Source organism: Bombus pascuorum, chromosome 9 (assembly GCF_905332965.1).
Source record: "Bombus pascuorum chromosome 9, iyBomPasc1.1, whole genome shotgun sequence".
NCBI lineage: Eukaryota > Metazoa > Arthropoda > Insecta > Hymenoptera > Apidae > Bombus > Bombus pascuorum.
This window is the reverse complement of record NC_083496.1, coordinates 4,005,876-4,026,486: the sequence shown is the minus strand read 5'-3', so window position 1 is coordinate 4,026,486 and position 20,611 is coordinate 4,005,876. Positions and strand designations below refer to the sequence as shown.

Here is a 20,611-nt window from a genome sequence, read left to right as displayed (position 1 = left end):
TGGAGAATTTAAATAGTTTCGTTGCATCGATTCTTCGCGCGAATAGAATTCCTCGAAAAATAAACGATAAACAAAAAAGGTGATTGTCCCCGGAAAAAAAAAGGAAGGAAAGAAAGAGATCGTTCTCGCCGGATGGTTTCGAAATTTACGTGTAAATTATGAGTCGGTCGAGAAAGCAATAATAAGAAAAGGGAAAAAAAACATAGAAGGGAAAAGGGTCGGGTAGAGACGAATCACCGAGAGTCGCGCCATTAGCTTCGATGTACGCTTCTGCCTCGCCGTCAAGAGAATGGCTCGGTTCAGCGTACGGAATGATGCGGTCGCTGGGGCCGAAGAAAAATTGGTCAACCATTTCTAAAGAAAAGTTTCAACCGAGAAAAATGTCATCTGTTTTCGCGAAAACTATGCTACTTTTTCGTGTTAGCCGATTTTGCCTGCGTAACAATACCGTGACCATATACATACGTAACGACGATCATGTGACATAGATTTCACGTTCCATAGACCAGTTACACCATGTAGCTTCGTTCTCGTAATTTTCCAAAAAAGAGAAAATAGAGGTATAGAGTAAAATAGATAGATATATAGATAGATAAATAGATAGAGAGAGAAAAGAGAGAGAGAGAGAGAGAAGAAACGAGAGAAAGGGAATAAAGAACGAAAGAACTGACTCATTGGTCCGTGATGCATGTCGTTTAATCGTTAATTAAAAACTTACAACGTTACGTCATTACGCGTCGGGCAGATAAACGTTTCAGGACGAAAACAAAAGATTTTTGCATGGCTGGCGTAACGGCGAGCTTAAACGCGTCTCATTACTTAGAGTCGTAATAATACCTGGAATACGAGAAGAGCCTCGTTAATTCGAGATATTGTGCGCACCGTTGCACCGTAAAGGTGCATCGTTTGTGTTGCCTGAAAAAAGTCACGAGGACTCGTCCCTTTAATCGGTCCCCCCATTTACCGGCGGCCATTCCTCAGGAATAATCGTCCTTACCGTTAATTTTCACGACATTTGCAAGATCTTGCCTCGCACAGTTCTCGTTTACCGCAAAATACTTCTCCAAACGATCGTTACTTCCGGTTCGTTCTTCCGGAAGAGGTACGGGTTTAGGTGCTCCTGAATGTTGACAAGTTAGACATTCCGGAACACGTAATAAGCAACGTTACGACTTTAAAGAGCCCCGGCCAGACGCCGCGGGAAAGCGGAAAATTCGAATCGCGTGTCAGAATCAGATGCGTCTGATAAGGGTTGAAAGCGGTTGCTGACGGTTAAGGGAGCTCGTCTTCAAACTCGGCGACAGGTCAGAAACGAACAGATCGACGTCGAACAGGGACACGGAGTGTAATAAAGGGTTCCAACAAACTGTACGCGTCAAAATCCGTATTTCGACAAATTGTCGCCGCCTATCAAGATGCTTTAAGGACACGTGGTAGGGTGCTTTATTCGATCCAACTCTCACGTATTACTCTTGCGCAGTCACTCACAGGAGAATGATCACGAGAACGATATATTTTTCAAAAAGTTAGATGCGAGCGGTTAAAAGCGTAGATAACTGGCGATATTGTCGACGATAGCCGATATTAATACATTCGACGGCGTGACGATAAATGACAACGCGACATTCGAGAAGTTGGACACGAACGATCGATCAGTTTGAAACACTTGGAATGTCTGTCATACGTAGTTTAAATTACTCTGTGAATAATCCAACGTATCCTGGAATAGGATATATGAGGGGGGAGGGGCCTGGGATGAAAGAGGAATAGAGAGAAACGTTTAGGGAGGGAACACGATGGAACGAGGGTAAGATAACTCGTGTGCCCCCTCTTGTCAAGCCGCAACACGAGCCACGGTTTAATACAATGCCGTCGAGAACGGTGGTAGGGGGGAAATAGAGGCTTAACACGAAGGGAAAAGGGGGTCAGAAAGGAACGGGATTTGAGATGAAGTGAGAGAGAGAGAGAGAGAGAAAGAGAAAGGGAGAGATTCAGCCCCGACAGCAAAATGCTGCGTGTGTCACTAAGTAAGCGTCTAGATTTGCTCGTCCTTCTCTACTCTAGAAAAGCCAGTAGACTGGCAGAGGATGTGTCAGCTTCAGCTGTGTATGTTTTGCGAGATCCCTCCTCAGTTTCTCTCTCGTCTCTTTTCGTTACGTTCTACGTTCTCCTGTATCCTCTATCACCCTCACCTTCCATCCACAAGGTGTCTACCGTGTCTTTGTCCCTTGTACTCAGTTTCTACCGTGCGATTGTACGGCACCCACTTGCGGATCTCTCCATAATCCTACTTGCTTTCTCTCTCTTGTCTTCTCTTCCTGGTCGTCTCTTCCAGACGGTATCCAGCAGAGCCAGAAGAGAAGGATAGAGGGAGAGAGTGTTTTTGCGAGAACGCTTATGTAACCGAAATTTAGGATATCCGCGGTTAACATCAGCGACCTCAACGAACCTCGAAGAAACGTTACCGGTGCGTTGGCTTGTCAGAAATTTTGTTACGCCTTTCTTGCGACGTTCTCTCGTACTTGTTACTCCCGTAAACCGATCGCGAAACATTAGTGTCGCGCGGATATCGTATTTTGTCGTAGTCCAACGAATCATCGATTTTGTTTGCTACTTCGCGTATCAAAGGCTTATATAAATCTGACGAGTGCTCAAGGCGATGTGAAATAAGCTGCGTCAAAGTTTCTCGAGGTTTTCTAAATCTTTGGAGCGATCCACGTCGAAGAAGGATCCTCGACATCGGCTAGAGCCTCGTCGATATACGTCCATTAACTTCGGGAGGGCCTCGTCGAGCCGTGTAAACCGTCGTTTCGCTCATTAACAAGTGTGCTCGGTGGCGCGAATCATTCCATTCACCCTCCAGCACACAGGCCGTGCTACCGTGTACATGCACGAAACTGTGGTTGCTGATGCAGGCATCGTTCGGTGTACGTCTATGCAACAGGAACTTAAGTACCCGTGATTAGAGTTCCCGTGGGAACGTGGTAGGGGCTTCAGGCGTCCACAGGTATACGATTATATATGCCTAAGTACATATTTCCCACGCGTATGGTTTCTTTACGAACTGCTAGATGAGTTTACGGGGCGACTAATGAAATTATTTCTGGTCACCGAGCGCCATAATCGTGTCAGGAGAACTTTCCACGTTTCTGTGCCGCGACAAGGGCCATCCGGCTTGGATCGTTTTCGCATGGCTCTTTGCGCTTCTCCCGCAGCACCCGACCTACCCAAAGATAAATATTTGCGAGCCCTTCATTACGCTTTATGGAATATTTTTTCCCCATCTCCTTTCCTTTCTTCTTTTTTTTCTTCTTCTCCCACTCTCTCTCTCTCTCTCTCTCTCTCTCGCTCTCCTTTTCGTTTACATCATCGTACGGAACCGTATAATCATCGCAATTTTCTCTCGGCCGCTTAGCAAATTTTACCAGGCCCATTGCGAGGAAGCCACCCGCCCGTATTATCCATCACGCTCTGCCGTCTTTTAAACTTTGTGTCCTCTTTCTCTTCGCTCGCGGCCCTCCCCTCTCCTTCCTCGCGGATGATATTTATTTTTCGCCAAGTTTTGAGTATTCTTGAGAACGTGAGATTTCTTTGAGACATCTACCGTGATACCGCGGAGGTTAATTTTCTCGATGATGTTACGAATTTGCACTTCTAAGTTGTTTTTAAAACTACCACAAAGGAAGGCACAGAGAAAAAAGAGACAGCGAAGATTCCTCGGGAGATGCAACAACTTTCCGTGCTTGAGGATGGTTTATTAAGTACCGGAATCGCATAGACGTCGTGCTCGAACTTCGTTATCCGTGCCGTTTCCTTCCCCTCGTTCGCGTACCGATAGATTCGATTTCGTTCCCTTAAAGTGGCTACTTTAGCCTTTGCTTGTGCAGCCGTCTAATCAGAAAACGAAACAAATCTCAAAGGGATGCGCTTCGAGCGCAGCATAGAAAGTGCAAGCCGAACTTTCCGAGCGGTATCGAACTTCCATCGAGGAAACGTTCCGCGCACTTGATCCATTTACAGGATGAGCTCTCTTTGGCGTAGGTAGAAATAAGAAATGGATGGAACGCGCGGCTCCTTTCCCTCCATCTCCTTTTTCGTTTCACTCGCTGATCTTGTTCCTTCGTGTAGGCTACGTCTAAACTCGTGCAATGTGCTCGGAACGATTCTACGTCACGGAAATAAAGACTGTTCGAGCAAACGATAACGGCCATGGAGAAACAACAGAGGAAACCGCACTCTGTAATTCAAGGTGCACGCTCACTCGGATACCTCGATCGTTATTTTCATCGTTGCCAGTCGCTATAATGTTATTATTCTTAAGCGTCGTTAGAAAACATCGGGAACCATCGGAAAGGAATAATATTATTCCGATGCTTCTGTCTCTCTATCCTTCGTTTCTTTCCTTCTTCTCCCTCTTTTCTGCCGTCGAGTGGTTTATTAAATCAAATTTAAAGGATTTGCCCGTTTGCATTATCCCCTTTTCTTGTCCCTTGCCTGAAAATTTTGATTTATATCGACACCCGAGGTTATCGACATCCGAGATGTTTGTTCAAAATCTTTGAGAGAGGACATATTTTCAAGAATTTCCCGATGCTTCGGTTTTTACCTACACAGTCATCGGAATTTTATCGTTGACAAAATGGTTTGGTTTAATCGGGGTCTGCGTGATAAAATATTAAGAACGTCGGCACCACAAATCGATCAATTAATTTCACTTAAGAATGTCTCGTGTGTACCGCGGCTGTCTACTCTCGCCTCGTTATTCGCGAAATATCCCGCAAGACATATTACTCCCTTTTTTAATCTTTCTCTAGGCTCGATGCGTCCCGCTGTTTATCGCGTCGTATCTCTTCGGCTGCACGCATTGTGCTTTGCATTACAATATTGCGAACTGCTGCTGCGACCAGAGGAAAAAGAGAGACTCGGGAAAGCCGGAGAGAAAAAGGGAGCGTAGAATATAGAAAAAAAAAAAAAAAAAAAAGGAAAAAGGTGGGTGAGGAAAGAGAGAAAAAGAAGGAGCGAGAAGAAACGAGGAAGAAAGAAGGAGGACGAAAGAAATGGAGAACGAGCGACACTGATACGAGCGGGGGAAGAAAGAGAGGAACAAGGGACAAACAGAACGAACACGTAGTTGCCGGTGAACGTGTAGGATGAGTAATGAAACGGTCAGAGACAGAGGTTCTCTAATCCCTGTGGATATAAGATGAAATCGTTCAGGGAGAGGATAACGGCCGGTAAACCGAGAAAACCAAAGAAAATTCGTGATCGTTACACCAGAAGCATCGCCATCGTTTTTAGATTAGCTCGAACCAAACGTCGAAGATATTCCTTCGTCACGCGAGATACAAAGGAAAGGTTCGAACGTGAATCCAGGTTTCGATACGAGTGATCGTCTGAATTGCCTTCTCGTCAGGATCGAACTAATAATTTCCTTCGATCGTACTTGAACGTTTCATGGATTTGTGTCTCGCGATACGAGGAACGACTATGCTGAATATCGTAAGAAGAATATTTGTTCTCCCTTTCTTTCGTAACACCTTAGTTGCCGTATTGAACATGGAGCTGTACGATTCTAGATACGCTACAAATGGACGATAAGCGGCAATCCGTAGATCTCGCTTCGAATGGGGGGAAGTTAGGAACGCGAAATTTTGTGGCGCGCTCGTTGAATCAACTTAATTAAACTCCTTAATCCATTTCTATAACGTCTTAATTCCGTTTCTCAACGAAACTCGCGAGTTCTTCCAGGGTCGGTGGAACTTCTTCAGACGTATATTCGCGTGTCAGTTTCCGCATTAGAATTCAACGGCGACGGATGGAAGCGCGGAGGATCGCGGAAACCACTCGCTCGGAAAATGAAATATCGTTTCGCGCGGAAACCAGATTAACCGACGATCGATCTTAGAATTACCGCGTTGCGGCGGGGATATTTAAAACGACGTATATCCGGCGTTGAATGCAGTCTTCCCAGTAAAATCATTTATTTGTCACCTATTTTCGCTTCTTCGTTATCTAATTATCGAATCGTTGCGAATTTACGCCGAACAATAGGAATTATGCAGCTTCTAGTAATAAATAAATGTTCGCATTATAAATATACGTCCGTTGTTTGTATTTGTAACGGGCACGATCTATTTAAATCTCAAATGCGATTATTCGTAAAGAATCATTTACTCATCATCTATTTTCGATCGTTCGTTGTCTAATCGTTCGATTAATCCCCGATAATGTACGAATGATAAGGATTAATCTCCAAACGCGTTGTAAACGTGCAATTGTGGTGCCTGTGCATAATAGGGACGATCTACTTGAATCCTACCGAGAACTAGCGCGTATCATCGATCGGTTAAACCAAGTTTATCGTTCGATACACGCTACGTTTTATCGCGACAAGACTGCTCAACGAGTCGACCGCGGTTATTTAATTTTTCAATGTCATCGAACGATTTTATTCTTGTCGAATCGCTTGAAAGTAACACCCATGATTACGCGTCGGAGCATTATACGAAATGACGTGACAATTCGTTAACGCGTCTCTCAGGATGGTTTAGGTAATGTATATTGCGTAACTTTCAACGGCGTGACTGTGCATTCTGCGTTCCATCCTTCCACGTATTCCCTCTTCGTTTCCCTTTATCTCGTTTCGTTTATTTCGTCGTGCCGTATCTGTCGGCGCATCTTAATTTGTTAAAATCGTCGCTGCAATTGGACTCGATTCGATTGGACAACAGTTAAGTAAGTAGGCCAGCTACGGAAAAAGACAACGAATTACTTATTGATGTTAATCAAGGAAGGGCGATGGAATACCACGAGGACGATTCAGCTGAATAATTTACGTGTACGGTTATAGAATCGTCGAGAAGACCGTTGAAAATGGATACAGAAACACAAATAGATAAATATGAAGAATAAAGTTTCCTAAAATACCACTTTTACGTTCTATAAATATCTAGCTGTCGCCAGAAATTCACCAACCACTAGCATTTATTATTCTATTTATTGTAATGATTTAGGTGCATCGCGTCTGCATTAATATGATTGAAAGTCCTGTGTTTACGGGACGCTAGATTATGGTTGAATTGACTGCACGTTCACGCAGTCAATTCAGGTTAATGATTTCACTGTAACGCTCCGTCATGGACTCATCGTTCGCACATGCGGTGTAACGCGATCTAATTTTCGACCGTAATAGCCAGCCCGGATTCGAATTTGCATATTTCTCTACTTTCAGCCGTAATTCGGGATATGTTAAAAATTAACATACGTCACGTAGAGAACATACATCGTCATAGAGAAAATGACGAATGGCTTATCGAACGTTCCTTTTCTTTTCATACTTGTTTCAAAGCTGAGAACCAGGATCAAAACTAAAAAGCAGATGAAAGGATAAACTTTTTCTTGTAAATAGTTAGCAGGTTCTCTCATCCGGTCTAATGAAAATGACCGCGTATTGCCACGGTGTCTAATACGTCTACACGTATGTATTTACATTTCGACGTATAAAAATGTGACAAAGAGTAGTCAACCATGGGCGTAACGCGCTGGAAAACGCGACAGTTGTAACACCATAAAATACCAACGTTTTGTAGATCTTGGTTCTCCAATAGTAATTATTCATCGTAGATTTATTATTTATATTCTCTTGATTCGAACATTTTTCGCTATCGTAGAATCGGCGACGTTACGACGAAAATAAAATGGACCGGTAATACAGAAAGTGTCGCAGCTTAGACGAACGTTCGTAACATTATCGAAGCTGTGCACGGAGTGCGTTTCTATTCGACGAACGGCCTATAAATCGCGTACGCGCGTTCCTATCGATCGCCATCGTAGAAACTCGCCAATCATACCGCTACTACATGAATTTATTCGGCTTACAAATTGTTACGACATCGACCAGTAGCTCGGAATTCATAGAAAACTCGAAAGTTAATGCCGGTTATTTCCTCGGCTGGATATTAGATTCGCTTACTCGACTCGGTTTGAAAACGCAGATTTACTCGGGGAATGAGATTAGTATCGAGATATTTCACATGGCACGTTCGCGTGTCCCGGGTTATTGAATCTTAAATGAGAGAAAAATAAGAGGCACGTCACGAAATAGTATCGCGATGTTCGTTCGATGATTGTTGGCCGGTATAACGACGACAACGTTTCATAATTTTGCCATTTCCTACGCCACTGTTTGCTCAGCGGACAAAAGTACATGGACTGCATCAAATGTATGAGCAAGATCGTCGTGAAAGAAACATTTCACGCTGATTACACTCTGTCTCCGAGCGCTGTCAGTCTGCCCTTCTGATCTGCAAAGAGTTGCTCTTTAGGAATATTAATCCGAGAGACGCCTCCTTCCATTGAACTTCGTAATTGATCCTGCTGTCGAAACGAGAGTGTGACCTTGGTTGCAAAGGATTTGTAAATTAAAAATTGAACATTTTTGCTACATTTTAAGGTGATACAAGCCTGATGCAAATGGGACAGTTGATAATAGTTTACAAGTATGATTCTTCGATGTGCTATAATGCAGGACATCTAACATAGGTAGAAAATCTTTGACTATAAATGCTGTGTATAACACATTCGTTTCTCCTAAAAAATTGTACACCTCGTTATCGTAGCGTGTTTAATCTTGAAAAATTCGTTTAGAAAAATAATTATAAAATGTACGATAGAATAATTGACAGTTGGTAAGTGAATAAAGATGAACAGTAAGCTGAAATAGATCAGCAGGAAATTACTTATGGAAATGCACGTATTGTGATGGATGGGAGAGAGGAAGGAACACATACGTACGTTACATCCACCTGACAATATATATATATATATAATTTCTTTCTTGGTGTCGTGTCGTCAAGGGAAGGAAAGGGAAAGAGAAAGAAGGAGAAAGAAATATACTGAAATAAAGAAAATACGGGGCTTCGCTCGAGCGTAGAGCTTCATTGATGTTGCATCTGTTAAGAGCTTTCACCGTTTCTTGAGAGGCAAAACTAAAGAGTTGGTCGGACGAAGAAAATAAGCTGCCGTCGTCATTTGCGGTCTACATTATCAAAAAGTCATATTCGTACCGCGTCTAGTTATCTTTCTTCGAAACGTACTCGAATCACATGGAATCTAAGATATCTTTCTCAATTTCGATATATGCATCTTATCACATATTTCTTTAATTACGCGATATAACGTATGATTCTTTATCGATCGTCATACACTCGCTCAAATCATTCACTCTCTGTTTATGATATACGATACTTTGGAAATGTTCGTTTGCACGCGCTGTGCTCTGTGGACGGTTTCAGCGATCCTCGACTTCTTTTATTTTATCAGTATTCTGGATATCAATAAAAACCATCGTTTCCTGGATTCTCTGCATACACCGTGGCTTTCACGTTCCACGCTGCGATTGCCAATTACCGGTATGAATCAATTTTTCGTCCGTGCATCTTAAACAGTTGACGACGGAAGTAATTAGATGAACTCAGAGACGCAAGATGTCGTTTTCCGATAGCGTGGCAAAGGCACGGTTGAGCGAGGTTTCCGTGCAGATCGGGCCACGAATTTGGATGGTCTGAAAAGTGTATGCAGGGTACCCGGCGGGCACGACACGAACCTGCACAAGATATTGCTACTCTGTGGCGGTTAGACTTTCTGCAGCTAGAGCATTCAGAGTCAAAGGCAATTGCTTGTTTATAGGCAGTATCCAATCTACATTGGGGGGAGGCCCAACGGGGATTGGATGGGCTGAATGGGGCGGATGGGCTGATGGTGGTATAGGTTGCTACAGGTGCTTGAACAAACAAGATGTAAATTCGCTGTGCCACGGACCACGGAGGAAGCAAGTAATTAGATGCGTTGTTGCGGGGTCCACCTTTGAACTCCTGCTCGGTATTAAGGGCACTGTTTCCCCTGTTCCCGCGTTTCCGCCCTCATCATTCCCCTCTTTGGCGGACTGTGTTCCCTTCGCTCAAACGAGCGTAGCATACGCACCCAAGCCTTTATACTAGCTCCAGGTTCCGACGTTCGAGGTTACGTTTCCGCGCGCGCACGTCCACGTGCTCGATCGTGCGATAACAACACGTAAGGATACACAAATCTGAATTCCAGATGAGCCGATCCGGCGTTCTACGCGGCCACAGTGACCCGGCCACTGTGTGTAAAAGGATAACAGGCAGTTGATTAGCGTTTAATGAGAATCGCTGGATAAAAGTTGTAATAGGGTTATCGGATTAGAAAGCGTCGAATTTGTGTTAATTTTTATATATTATACGGAAGTGATATACATTCAAGCGGAGGAAAGCCTTCTTGATATATATTACTTGCCATGTATCTTTTTTTTTGCTCTTCATAAATCTCCAGACAGGGATAAATGAACGCTGTAATTACAGAATGAGGTTGAAATTTATTAAACCTACGTATTAAGAGAGAAAACTAAATGTATATACTGTTCCAAATCCACTCTTCACGACTCAGCTTTCTTTTTTTTATCCTAATATCAACATCCAACAAAAATGTCAGCCAATCAGTCTATAGAACTTCTCTGTTTTCTTTCGCTTGGATGATCCGCTGCTTAAACACGAGTCGAACGATTCATAGCGACCTCTCTGCAATTGTTCCGAACAACGTATCACGCCTTGAAAAATTTGATTACGAGGCTATTTTAACAAACACGATGCTCGAAATTAGCAAGCGTTGGATGATTCATAAACGGAAAGATCGTAGCGGCGGTTTATATATTTCAACGATAGGTTTATCGGATCGAAGTTGCAACGGAAGGTGATGGAAGCCGTGCTAACAAAAGGATTCCTTTGGTTCAACAAGACCGTCGTACCAACTGCCGTCCCTTTTTACCTTCCGCCCAAGTGTAAAATCTTTTCTTGACTCCTTATCGGTTGAACCGGGGAAAAGGAGAGAAAAAAGGCAAGGAGTAGGTGGAAGGGTCTGTAAACTCGGCGGAGTAGCAGCAAAGTCCCTGAGGTAGCCTCCACTTTCAGTATTTACTGCGTCCGAGGAAAAAGCAACGGTGCTACGGAAGATCGTGGCCGCTCCTTTAGGAGGCAGCCTTCCTTCACCTACTCCTCTATATTTTCCCACGTCCTCCTTTGTCGACGGCAAGGTGGGCCAACTCGGCAATTCGAGCTCTGTCTGTGTTCCTGAATTAAATACCCCATGAGGGACATATGTTTACGAGACTTCCTCTCTTTCGGTGAGTTACTTCTAGATCAGTGCTGTTCACCACCAGGCTCCCCAGAGCTGTATCCCTATCCTTCCACAAAGAATATAATTGTATTGACTGGCAACATGTTTGCAAAGTTCCTTGACCGCTTACTAAACATGCAGCAACATAGTCGATATTAAAAAGCCAGAACTAAAGCTGTCCGACATAATTCTATTAATCCGGTGTGTTGTATTACGGGACCTATATCGGGAAGCTGCGCGATTCTGAGTTGAAATACGAAGCCTCGTTTGTCTTTAATCTTCAGAAACGTTTAATAAATCGAAAATTTCAAGTAACAATTATCAATAAAATACAACGATTTGACGCGATTATCACGATATAGAACGAGATACGGGTTATTTAACAAGATAGTGAAGTGTTTAAAATTCAGAATCCTAGCGTTTTTTAGCTAGCTATCACTTTTTTAAACTTAGACACCATAAAAAGCAACGCCAATTTGCCTGTGTCACAGTAGGCGAAGGTAGTTACGAATGTGACCCGCCCTATACTCCCAATTTCATCCTCCCTACACTCCATTGCACGCGTATCTCGTTCCACTGCATTGTTGCCTACGAGACGAACGAGTTTTGACTCGATTCTATTTAAATAATTGATAGCTTCGGGAGGAAGTTACCAACCACGTAAGGAAAGATAGACCACGGTGCTCCTATCACCTTCCCTACTTACAATGGGTATGTAATGGCTGCCCTACGGGTGATTGCGTATTCTGAAGCGACAATTATGATCCTCACAAGGATGGCGATAATTGTTTCCGCGGAACAGGTAAATCACTCGCGATTCGTTGACAGATCTGAAACCCTAACCTAGACACGAACTTACGACTAGAATTAATTTAAATTCAAACTTAAACTAGATCCATCGCTAGAAAATGACGACGAAGAGAATCTGAAATGATACATTTTCCAATTAATACGCGCTTTCAATTTTCTGTATTGTATGTGGAATAATTTCAATCCAATTAATTTTAAACATATATTATGCTAAAGCTTTAACGAACGAACGAAACGTTTTCGATGAATAGAATGTCGGTATGTATTTTCTCCTTTTCATATAATTTTATTCCATTAATAAAATGAAGATTATAAAACAGAATAGAAGAATATTAATTTTCGAAGTTGTATGAAAGAATGGCTATTTTAGTATAAACTTCGTTTTAATGTCCTTTATTAAGAGACGATGAGGTTCAACATTCCCGTGTTTCTTTATTCGAAACGTGTAAAAATGAAAATTATGTCTAATAATGAAAAGAGCGAACGGATCAAATCCATCGAACGTTCCAATGAATTTAAATTAAATCGCAAGTGTAATTTTAAAATATCACAGTCGCATTGCAGTCACCGTGGCCAGCGTATAATTCGCAAACTCTAATTTAAAAAAGTCGCGGCCAGGTATAATGAACACTGTGAAATCGCGAGTGTACATTGTTGTCGGAACATGATTTTCGATTTTAACAAAAAGATCTGTCATCTGTGGAGAGTTATTAAAATGTATTAAAATTATTTAGTATCGATTTTTTAATAACGCTTATATGGAGAGCCTATAAAAATTATATGTTATAGCGCGATTTTACATCGTTGGATTGGTGGAGATCTGTTATTTTGTTTTTTCGTATCATATTCTACTTATTACGAGGACCAAACTTGTCAAAGGAACTGTGTAGTCGCAGTTGAATCATTCTCCTGAAAAGTGATATTAAAACGTGTTAAAATGTTAACGAAGAAACAGGAAATCCTTATATATTTAGCACGTGAAATAGTCAATTTTAATTACAGCGAAATATCTAACTTCGTGACTTCGATTTACTCGAAAATTGCTTGCTGTATGAAAAAATATTTCAAATAAAACATTGAACATGGTGTCAAAGGGAAAGCCGGGAACAATACCGATGGATTTCAATAGTGCGCGACACTATTTTGCTAGTTTTAAAAATCGTAATAGAAAATATATTTTCGTTGATAGATAAAAATCGAAGCTAGTCGATAGATCCTTGAAAGTAAAGCATACGCCTGATGAAAAATATTCACGGTTTAAATTTAAATCGTGTAGATATCAAAGCATTGGTAAATCTGTTTTCTATAATATGAATAATATCGTGCTCCCATCAAAGTAAAATGAAATTTGTGGATAGATATGTGTGTATAGATACGTAGTGCTTTGGCCGTGGAAATTTACATCAAAATTCGGAATCAATCAAATTCGATCAGTCTACGCATTCGTATTTTGAATGTATCAAAATTTATTAGTCCAGAATGTTGCACGAATCCCCGTCATTGTTTCTCGCAGCTTTGTTAAAATCTTCAATGGTGGAGTTTGTGGAATTTGTTGGATCTCTATATGGTTGGCGAAAGTAAATGTATTTCGATACAGTGCACGAATAAATAAAATTATCTCCATTATTTCCTTCTTCTTTTGCAATAACGTACTGGTATTTGTGTTCTGTTCTATATACAATCATGCCAAAGTCTGCTCTGCAATTCTTGTTTAAAACGGTAACATTAAAATAATTCAAAAAGTTCAAGCGTGAATGGTTTGAAATAACTTTTATCAATCGGACCGTCTATTCGCTTTCTCTTTTATGCATTCTCACGCGTAAAATGTTACCGTGAAAAATAATTTCTCTGGTCCGTTCATGCCTGTGCATTACGTACATAATTAAACACGGAAGAGAAGATGAGGAAAAATCGTGCATCGGGAGATTCGAAAGAGGGAAAGGGCACGTTCCACAGGAGAAATTCCTTGAACATCGTAACGAAGACCCTTGAACATTCACGGAAGCCAGGAGGCGCCAGACAAACGAGCACGGCGAAAGAGCTTGCAAAATGCACGCAGTACGGAATATACCGAACTATATCAAACAGCACGACGGTTAATATTGGATTCTGTTAGAGCGGGAACGAACGCAAGGGTCGAACGTGTTTCTCGTTAAGTGAAGCAATTACCCAGACCTATCTGTTACTTACAACAGCGTCAGCAACCACCACAGCCTTTTAGTTTTGAAGACTGTCTCAGCTTTACGTCACAACCTGCACAGTTCGGCATTTTTCATCCTGTGTGAATTTTTTCCTCCTTTTTGCCCTTCTCATTCTACCTCTCTCTTTTTACTTCTCGCTATCCTTCTTCGGTTTATATCAGCTGTGCCTCGAGCCATAGTCTTATTAGTTTCACTTTCGTATCTACGCGACGCGACAAAGTCCGTCTCTATGATAAATAATCCGTTCTACAATGAAAAAGCATTAGCATTCGCCGTTTCTATCATTTTTTTCTTTATTTTTCGTTATACAAATAAATAATGGATCCTTCCAAATGAAATGTCACCAAGGAATGAAAACTCTTGACGAAACGATGCCTGGCAGCTAGATTCAATTATTATATTTATCCAACTCGCCCCCCCCCGCCCCTCCTCCCGTATCTGTAAATTATCGTTGCGGAACGAAGAAATTGGTTCGCAGCAGTCGCTTGCCAATTTTTAACCGTGGCTCGCGTCAATTTTACTTTACGCGACGCTGCACTCGATGCATCGATAAACTTGTAAATAATTAACGAACGCCACTCCTTTCCATCGTTAACATCCACCCTGTTATTGATTCTTCCTATTAGGCGGCATTCCCGCGAATCGCGTCGTTCCGCGAAATTCGTTATATCTGCGTTCGAGCGCGTATGCAGCCATTAAGATGGTGACTTTCCAAGACAGAAATAATTGCATTCCGGATTGAATGTATCGAAATGCATACGCGGTTCCTGAAGTTTCTTCCGTCTACGTCTATCATACGACTACCCAACTCTCAAAGAGTTGGCATGCTACTCAGCTCTTGAATTTTCTCTCTGTTTCCTTGGATTCCCAAGATGATTTACGTCTTTCGTTTTAATTTACGTGAAACGAAAATGTTTCCTTTCTGTATACGTTATTAGCTGTTACTGTCTGGCCGATTTGGTGAAAATTTGTCTTGGGATTTTGTCTGTAATCAGCGTAGGATTTTAGTAAGGGCGTCAGGTTTCAGGGTGGCTCGCGTTCTGTGGGGAAACTACAATGTATAGTCGTGTCTCGAGTACGCGAATGTACGCTTTGAATCTTAATTCGCTTTATTATCTTTAAGCGACTATATCGGTCCACCGCGATCAGTGCTGTCACATCCGTCTCGTAAATTAAAAGGGAGAGTTTTCTTTTAAATCCAAGATGAAACGCCGTTGATTCGCGTACCCCTTTCAACGTCGTAATTACGAAATGAGTTCCTTAGCAAGCTAAATTGACCCCATCTTTTATAAATTTTTCAATTCTATTAACGAGTCTCTCTGGGTATGTTATTAGCGTAAAATGCAAAGCGAATGTCTAAAAAATATTTATAACATCGTCGCTTCTGTATCGCAATGTACATGGAAAGCAGTGGCTGTCCTTTCAATTAGACAGCGATTCTTATTTAAATTTAAGACCTCCTTTAACAAGAAAGTTTTCACGTAACTTCGTCGATGATACTCGTTGATTATACTTGCTATAAAACTGCAACAATCGAGGCTGCAGTTTACGAGGTGATATAAAAATAATGGATTAAACAGGAGTGGCAACGTATAATAGACCGCTTGACATTCTTTTGTCTCGTCGGAACGACCTATCTTCTTAGATCATATCAGCTAATTACTCGACAGCGTAATTATTGACCAAGTCGGGGATGGTCTACGCAGCGGCACAATGGCCGAAAGATGGTCGAAATTTTCTACGTCCTTGTCTCCGGAGGAGCCAACCTCGATGAACGGTTGCGAAATAACTTCGCACAATTTTTTGTCCGATAGCGGGCAGCTTATTGCCAAGTATTCGTTTAAGGGTGACGTTACCCCACGAGTAAAGATTTATCGATATAAATGAGTACTCGGAGTACGCACGGCCAATCTTCGATCAATTTTTATTAAACCATTATTCGCGACTTTGCACGTTATCGGTTATTCAATATTAGAAAGAATTTTATTTCTGCGAAATAGTCTGTTATAGTTACATTTAAGCGGATGGTATTCTTGAGATCCCCTTGATCGCCACCATCGCCACCACGGTGAATTCTATGGAAATAAAAAGGAAATTGGAACTGCGAATGGTCCGGCGCCACGTACCGGTGTAATGCATTGAAATAATGAAAACCTATAGATGAAGAAGCTCGAAATGGCTTTTGTGCTTTTTGCTCGTCTAATGAAAATTCGTTCAGCTACAGCAAGGATCCCGCGGTGCGGAATGTGTAACGTCGAGCGTATCTACGAAAAGAGCGACGATCGATAATGAGCGGTTCTCGGCCATTGGAAGCGTTAAATTGATTTAAATCGCGGGAACGTGTGTAGATGAAAATGTAGAGCGAGAGAGAAAGAGAGGGCGAGATTTTAAATTGCCAACTTGCGCGTTGGAGATATTTGTAATCCCATCGAAATCTCCACGGAATTCTTGCGCCAGTCTTCAAATAGTTGCACGTATTAATTTGCTACTATAGAATTATAGCGGAGAAAGAATGAAACATTCACGGTTTACCTCGCCGAGTCAATTCTTTCGCGAGTTTTCAAGTAGTTTCTCGTATCCGATCAACAAGACTTGGACTAAACTGTTTATCAAAAGCGTATCAATCACAGCCACGTGTCGCTTACAACGGGTCAAACAATCTGTTTCGAGCGCTCAATGTGTAATTATTGGCGATCAAATTTGGCGAATTACAAGAAAACTCGCTTAGCTCGACCCGAATAACTCAATTTCATCTATGAACTTGATAGGGTAATTTTGAGAAAGAATAAGACACTGACAGATTATCTGGTCGAAGGAATCTTTGGAAAGTCACGCGTATCGATTACAAGCTCGTCAAATTGTACTAGATCACTTACGTAATTTGCTGTTCATTCGCATCTCGTATTAGAACATGCGCATCGCGAGCAACCACGGAGAAGGCACCTGTAATGGGAATGCAGACACATAATTAGTATAGTGGCTTTTAAGGGCGCACGCTGAATTCTATCCTGTACAAGAAGAGAAGCTGAGACGTATTTTATGTAGGCTTAACTAAGATTTCCGATTCGTATCTTCTTAGGTATTCGTCAATCTGCTCGTTCAAACGTTTGAATATAAACTCTAACGTCGCATCAATTTACTATTATGATTAATCCTCAGATAGAACGTAAAAGGGGACACAAAGAGGAAATCTAAGTAGCAAGGATGGCTTTGAAAGTAAACGATCGTTCTTTTAAAAGAAAATGACACTTAAGATCCCCAGGATAATTACCATAGAAAAAATGTGCGGATCCTAATTTCGATAGAATTAATCAGAACAGCAAAGCCAGGGATATGTAAATGTGGGACGAACATACACGCATACACGCATGACCATTGACATACATATTCCAATATATATAGCAACCACGATGATATATTTGCATGTAAATTAAAGCACCAAATAACCGCGTAATGGATACCGAACTTTGACATCTGATCGATGCATCGTGAAAGATACAATACATTTGCGTTCCAAATTTCGTCGAACTTTTTCCCTCACCATTTCCCATCCACCTTTTCTATTCTGGCCCCGATCAATCTCTCTTCATCGAGTTACATCAATCGGAGTTGTATCGACAATGTACTCTTAGGTTTCACCTAAATTATCCTTCAACAGAGGATTCACTTTCAAGATGTAATCGCAATTGGGTAGGAAGCCCCGACGCTGCGTTCGTTACCTAGTTTCTCGTATATGTCCTCCTGGTCGGAATTGAAAGCATCGTCTGATGCAGGGATGCAGATACGGAGGATGTCGTGGCTCCTGGTAGGCACGTACGAACGGCGACTGCTTTTCTGTCTCTCCGCGCTTACGCACGGCAGCAAGGATTACGTGTCACAAATTGGCATTACCCACTGCGAACGTAGACGCAGACGCAGACACAGAGCCAGGTGTGTACGCGGTATTTCCAGAGAAGTGTTTCCAAGTGCTTCCAGCATACCTGATGCGATTGTGCGCGTTGAGGTTTGAACCGAACGGCTCTGTGACAGGTAATTTGCTTTCGAAGGAAATAATTACGAGCGGTTTAAGAGTTTGTCAGGGTCAAAGTTTAGGTTTTAGTACTTATCGGACAACAGAACTACGTCGAACTTTCAATCGTTAGCCGATTGCAATGGTTGCACTGTTGCGCCATTTACGAGGAATTTATCGAGAAACACGGTTGATATTTTACATAGATCATCGATTAAGGCGTTAATCGAACGTTTTAATTTTCTAAGGTAGAGGCTTACGGAGGTAGGAAAGATCGATCATTTCGAAGGTTTCTCTTCGTAGTTAGCGCATTATTCCGGATGAATAGGTAATGCTACTTTAAGTACTTGCAACGTCAGTTAAAACGGCGTAATACATTTTCGCGCTGGCCGGAACAACTTAGATCCTCTTCTTCCAATTAAACTTGGGAATCCTCTAGAATTTCTTCGCGCAACTTTTCCCACCTCGGCGCTCCTTTTTAGGCGGCGTTGCTTTTATAAATTCTCTCGCTTGAAATTTTTATATTTTTCCGATATATCGAGACGCAGAAATCACATATCTTTCATCCAGATTTTATCCTCTCCAATGTCGTCCCTTCTGATTTATCTGTCTTGCGTCTTGCATCTTGAGATTCTCCGAGTGTCGCGTACCGATTCGATTGTTAGATAACGAAAAGCTTCGACAGTGTGACGATCTCTTAACAGCGAGAACATTCGTAGAAACTTCATCAAGTCGGAGATGTTTAACGACCAAAGCTACGCGTGTTTATGACCCCGTGGGACCCAGTGTTCGGACGATGAGTCTCGCAATGAAACGACGAAATTCAAAGGAAAGTAACGCGGCTCACCTCGCGCCGGAGAACGTTATTGTCCGAGGAACATAAAGGATACGTATCCATGCTTCTACACGGTGGGATTGCCCGTTATTCGTGTTGCGTTGAAGACGGCGACGGGGCGAATTTTCAACGATATCGCGACCGCGACGTTGGTGAAATAACACTCGCTTTCACGGTCACGACATTCCCGTCTGTTGTTCCGTTTCTTCCTTACGTGGAAGTTGCGTGAATAACGAGAACCGGAGAATTCTCGGTAAATAGACTGTCACGAGTGAAAGGCCGGTACCGATATCCATTTCTTATCGTTCGAACTTTGGGACTTTGAACGCAAGACCTGGAGAATTTTCAAAGCTGACAAAGGGCATCGATCACTATGAAACTTCGCATAGAGAAAATCCCGTATACCGTACGAGATACCATACTATCCGATGCGAAAATAAACAAGAAGAATCCGCTATCTAGAAGCAATATTTTTTCTACCGGTATCGCAGCTCTCCGCTCCAACGAGGTGAGAAAATAAAGCGAAAAAGTACTTATCATCGATCGATCGATCGTTGTGAAATTAACAGAGAGAAGGTGAGTTTGGCCTCTGAATTTTTTTAATATTAAATTTAAAGTCGTAGGGAAAATAGCGATACGTCACATTGTTTGTTTCTTATACGAGCACAGTCCTAATATCTTGTCAATGAACGACGCGCGTATTACCAAAATTATCTTTTCATAAAATTTGGTTATTTAGTGTTTCCGACAAATACCTACATGGCTAGATTTTCTCCACAAATTCTATAATTTTTCAAATTCATCAATCGCCAAAAGAACGAGTTGAAGCTTTTAATCATTTTATATTAAAATACATCATTTGAACACTAAATAACCTCAAAGTCAAAACATCCGAGTACTCGAACTTGTCATACCTACCTTGTCATGTAATAATCTTCTTTAATTATAAAAGACAATAGACCATCGTAGAATAATTCTGATAATCCTTTACAGGACAAAAGTATCAATGCAACTTGTTCGTCCCTTGTTCACTGTCACGTCGCGGTAGGATGCTCGTGTTTATCGCGAAATATACGCGTGTGAAGGACGCCTTGAAATTTTGTTGGTTCGCGTAGGACTGCTGGCGAAGCGATTTCTTCTGTGGGGTAGGTATCAAGGAATTCCTTACGAGTTGGTTGTGCTCGATCGGCGTGGAGCATATCGTAGATGCGGGAGCGCAAACCGGTTGAGCGTGTGCCCGACATTGTTATGCCGCTATCATCGTAGATTATGCTTCGAGGATGTTGCTTTCCGAACACGTCAGGATCATTGAATCCTACCTTGGTCATTCTTTAAAATATTTCCTATAATTCTGTTAAAACTTCTGCCTCCGGCTGATTTTATCGGTGGTGGGAAGTTTTGAAAGTTTGTTGGTCAGGTTTCGAATGCTTACCGAGCTAATCGAACTCTCGCTATGAATAATTTATTTAATATAAATATTGGTTTTCTCTCCCTCTCTCTCTCTCTCTCGCTTTTGTGTAGTCGAAACAAATGATCCATATGAAAATCAACAGTTACGAAAGTTAC

The 20,611-nt window shown here is 41.8% G+C and overlaps 1 protein-coding gene across 1 annotated transcript in view; it reads left to right on the top strand.

The window, feature by feature from the left end:
- LOC132910947 (lachesin-like) overlaps positions 1-20,611 on the top strand; it is a 279,347-nt gene that overhangs the window by 12,801 nt on the left and 245,935 nt on the right. The window lies entirely within an intron of this gene.